Here is a 5,235-nt window from a genome sequence, read left to right on the forward strand (position 1 = left end):
CTAAAATAAACTTTTAACTTTAAATTCTAATGACACTTGCAAATTCAGGAAGTTGTGGAGCAGGGGGGAGATATTTGTCCTTGAGGCAGTTTAACTTCATTTGCTAAAAGCATCATCTCTCTGCCATTCACCAGTCCCTAATGTGAACGACCAGGTCATGGAGCAGAAAATGCCCATTTGCAGAAGATGCTGTTTTCTGATCCAGCAAGGACACCCAGACTCCAATGGGAGAGCTGGTCAGGCCAGGCAGCGATGGCAGAAAAGGAGGTTGGGGCTCATTGCTTATACATACGATTAAATACTGATCATCATAATATAAGGGAAAGGCCATATATTTTAAAATGACAGAAGTAATGTGCTTGTGAAACATGCTGACATGTTATCACTGAGGCCAGGCGGTTGGTGAGATTTAGTAAAAGGTTATATATGCATATTCAGACATTTATGTGAGGAATTAGATTGGACCTGATAAAAATTCATAATGGATATAAATGTTCACAATTCAGGGCATAAATCAGCAACTAGCCTGCAGCTGGAAAATAACTTCCTGATAGGTTGTTATACAATTATACCTTAAACTTGTAGAGGGGTGAAGAGGAGATTGAAGAATTGGGCAACTTCCTCAGACATCTCTGAATTACTGTTGTCAAACAATTACTTTAGATTGGATCTGGTATGGAAGCTCTTATTACAGCAAATAATGTAATTTAGAATTAAAGAATATGATCTATTTTGTATTTTCTGCTCCTTAAATAATCAAGTTTATGCCTGGGGGTAACCACAAGCCCTTCCCTGAAAAGCAGACTAAACTTAGTGAAATTCAGTCTGTTTTCTCACAACCTCCTTAAAACAGCTTCAGACTTTCCAAGGAAGTCAGGCAGAGTCCCAGGAATTTAATTTGCTGCAATGCTAGCCAACTGTTTGGCTTTGGGAGCAGAACAGAATTTCTGTGCATGAACTGCAATAAAAATCTCATAATGTGAAAAATTCTTCTTCTTTTTCAATTTTGCATAATGGCCTCACTCCTGAACATCAAAAATTAGTTCTCATGCTGTAACAAGCCAGCTTTGTTCTGCTCACCTTTGTCAGCTGGCCTGAGCAAAACACAGCCCTTCCAGTGGGCTTGTTTTCATTGAGCAACCTGCGTGCAGCTCTCCTGTTGCACTTGCAAACAGCCTGGACGCCAACATAACACACATCGTGCTCCAATAAAACTGCTTTGGTGACCTTGAAAGCAGATAGCTTGATTGAAAATGGCTTGATTAAGAATCCATGAACAAACCCAGGAAACAATTTATGTTCTGTGCATGGGTCAAGGGCTGCTGGCTGCCTTATGGTAATTTCCAGGATGAATGTGATGCAGTTGTAATTATATGATAAAATAGGGCCATAGTATAGGTGGGAAAGCAAGGTACACTTATTAACCAAGCATATTACTGATTTTGAGAAGAAAAAGGAGCAATACTTTCCATCAGTCTTTTGAGCGTATTTTTTGTTCCTAGTAGAAATACTATGTGTATTACAAAGCCATCACTGAGCAGCTGGGCAGTTCTAGGTCTATAAGCAACAAACACTGGATTTATGAAAAATAAATCTTGTTGTGCCAACTTGAATGATCTCTGTGGATCTGTCTTACAAAAGGAGGGGCKGAAGAGAAGGTGGCAGTTGTAAGAGACTGGATGCTTTTAAAGGCTCAAACCATAGCCCATAAAAACCTTACTTGAAAAAACTGAGTGGCTTGGATGGGTAAGAAGCAGCTTCTCGTGGTGTGGTGGGACGCTGGTGCCTGGATGTGGGTTAGCAGGTACCTCTTGGGTAGCACTCGGGGCCGAGCGCTGCAGGGTGCTGAGCAGGGAGCTTTGCAGGCTCCAGTGCCCAGCGTGGCCTCGTTACCATGCAGCTCTGCAGAAATAATGGGCACAACTGCACAGCTTCCTTGGAACAAGTAGGGCAGCTCCCTCCAGCACAGTTATCCCATTGATAGCAATATAACCAGCGCTGCTGAAACTCAATGAGGGTTATGGCAGAGTGGGGTGGCCTTGCTGGGACTGTTTGACACCAGTCCTCTGCCAATCCTGTCTCTGATTTTGTGGCATCTCCTGCCTCCTCATGTCCTCCTGCTGCTCCTAATGACCCCCTGCCAGCAGCCAGCTATTTCCTGGGAAGCTCCTGTGCTGCTCACAGCCCCGATGCCTCCTGGTGCCAGYTGCTGTCCCAGTTCCTGCTCCCATGCAGTTTTCCCTCTCCGACACCACTCATGGCACATGGGAACCCCCAACATGGGGGGCCTCAATGCAGCGTCCCAGGGTGTAACCGAAAGGTTGCTCATGTAGAGAACTGTGGGTCTTTCTGGGGTGGGATGAGTATTTGTATGAGATGATATTTTTTAACAATTTCCTTAGGAAAGCAAAGTGATCTTCAGAGTGCTGCTGACGTTTATGATTGTGCGTTAGCCACGTGTGTCAATGAACAGAGAATTATAAAGAGGATATAAAAAAGCCTAGAAATTAATAGTTTTAATMTTTAATCAGCCAAAATGTTAAATACTATACAAATAATCCAAATTTTTTTTTTTAGTTAAAATAGTCTGAAAAGTATGAATGGGAAAAGATAATGATGGGAAACTCTTCTTCCTCTCCACAAGCAGCTAGATGTGAGTTTGTAATAGGATATGGCAAAACGAAAATCGAAGTAATTTGAGGCTGCATATGAAGTACTGCAACTACATCAGGTTAAATCATTTTCTTTACGATTTTGGCCTTAAATATTCAGTTCCACCCATAATGCTATCAAGGAGACAAAGACAAATGAGGAAGAATTCTGAAAAAAGCCAGTTTTATTTGGAAATATATCTTTTATGTTTAACTTGTCCAAACCTCTAAGGGTGATTAAGGAGAGCCCATAATGGATTTGTTCTTCTGGAACAAAGTATTTAGAAACAAAAAGCTAAAAAAGGTCAGCAGGTCACGGACTGACAGGGATCCCCACGCTGCCTTGGAGGTGGCATTTCTGAGCAGCTGCCAAATTGCTGTAGCAGCAAAACCAAAAGAGCTCATAAAAAGAAGGGCTGCGCTTGCATCCTGGGAATGAAGCTTAGTTTGTGTCTCCTCCGAAGYTCACTTCCAGAGACAAAACTCCCTGTTTTCATCACACCAATAAAGCAGGCACAGGGTCCCACATGCTGCTGAGGATTGTACTGTGTGTGTGATATTGCTTGATATTCCAAGCACAGCTGGTGCTTCAGCCTGCGCACTGAGCTTGCCTTGTGGCACCCAAGCTGAGCTGTGGTGAGGAGCAAGGCCAACAGCTGGGAACATTGTGACATATTTAGGACAGGACCAAAAGYTGCAAGTCAGGAGCTGAAGTTAAACTAAAGAAAGGGAAAAAGGGGGGAAAATTACAAAATACCAACAGAAAGCAGGCTCCTTCACGCCAAAGCATAGAAGATGCATCTCTGTTGGGAACAAACCTGTGCAATTTGTCCTGGRTTTTACTGCTGCTCAATAAGCAGTGAGGTTGTAGCAGCATTCCCATGCAGAGCTGGAGTCTGTGCCCCTGGATCTTCACAGACCTGAGCGCTTGGGGTGTTAGTGCCGCACCAGAAACACYAGGACAGGCTTGCGGGGCAGTGGCCCACAGTTTGCAGACAGTCTGTGCAACAGCCCTGGGGGAAACAGCGGAGCACCCGGCCCAGATTCCTCTGTAGACACCATATGGGCATGTTGTTCTATCCCAAAGAAACTGAATGTTCCTCACTGGGTGCCTCCAGGATTAAAAAGATTCAATGTTAATTGGAARCATTTCCCTCAAAACTTTATTTTACAGAGAACTATCAGGCAAGTAACAACCCAGCCTGTGTTTCCTGGTATTCCACATTGCCCAATCAAGTGCAGATAAGGGCGGAGCAGGGTCATAGTTCACGCTTTGGTTCAGGAGGCTCCTCAAAGCCCGGCGTGGTGAGCGGCCACAGGGCTGTGGTGGGATGCGGCGCGCTTGCTGCGCTGCCTCCGCAATCTATATCAGCTCACAGGACTCTTATTTGCTTCCTTTATTTTTTATTATTATTAGATCAAGCACATAGAATAGACAACTTCTTAGTTTCAGGGCAATATTTCATGAACTGATGCTGTATATACTCATAGTTTGCTAATGTGTTGTCTCTTCTGCTTGCTGTTTCTTTTATTGTATTGAAAAAAAATCAAAACATGGTAATTAAAAAAATGACATCATTTGCAGGAAATCTTGAAAATAGGAACATCTGCAATCAAAACATTCTTCATCAGTGTGTCTCACTGTTCTGTTGCGCTACTGATTTTTCCTGCGAGTTCCAATGAACTTTTCTACTGTTTTCTCTGCCTTGGCTGCCACCGCAGGGACACTGGCCTGTGGCTCACCGGGGCATTCCCTCCTATTTTTAGGTGCACTGTGGTGGGTGCTTTCCCTCATAATTAAGGAATATGATACCTTGTTGAATGCATAATAAATAACTACAGAAGTTCAATCCTTGTCACTGCCCACGGTGTTCTATCTGCCTGACCCAGAGGCTATAAGGACCAACGGCACTACAGCTTTGGGGTAGTCCGAAGGTATAAACTGCAGTGATTATTGTGTGCTGAGCCCATATCTCAGTGTTGTGGATAGCTCCTAATTTGGGTGTTTGGTGGGTGTTCTGGGGGGTTAYGGGGTCCTTCCATCTGCTTCTACCCCTTCGTGTTGCAGGTTATACCTGCGTTCGCCGGGGTTCTTCCACGGCTTCCAGGCTCCTGCTGCCCGCGCTCATGTCACTATGGAACTACAGGTAACCTATAGCTGCTGCGTGCTAYGTCAGTATGGAATACCCCGATACGCACGCAGCTGCGCGAGACCGGGAAAGAACCGGCAAACACAACACCGGGGATACAGTTTCCTTTTAATCTGATCCGTTGGCAGCGTGACCTCTTTGGCTGGTGGAGGAAATTCCGAAGCGCCCGTGTGTCCGAGGACGCAAAGCGAGGCGGCGCCGCGCGGCGAGCCCGCGCGGGCAGCGCCCGCAGGCGGTGCTGGTGCCGGCGGAGCAGCCTTCTCAGGAGCCGCCGCGGGACGGGACAGGGCAGCGGGCGAGCGCGGCGGCTCCGCTCCCCTGCCCTGCCCGTCCCGTCGCTTCCCGGCACGGCCGGCGGCGCGGGGAGAGGAGCCGCCCCCGGCGCTCGCTGTGAGTGGCTGCGGCGCGGCGGGGCGGAGCGCGGGGGCGGCCGC

The sequence above is a fragment of the Nothoprocta perdicaria genome, unplaced genomic scaffold (assembly GCF_003342845.1).
Source record: "Nothoprocta perdicaria isolate Ctin4 unplaced genomic scaffold, notPer1 scaffold_83, whole genome shotgun sequence".
Lineage (NCBI taxonomy): Eukaryota > Metazoa > Chordata > Aves > Tinamiformes > Tinamidae > Nothoprocta > Nothoprocta perdicaria.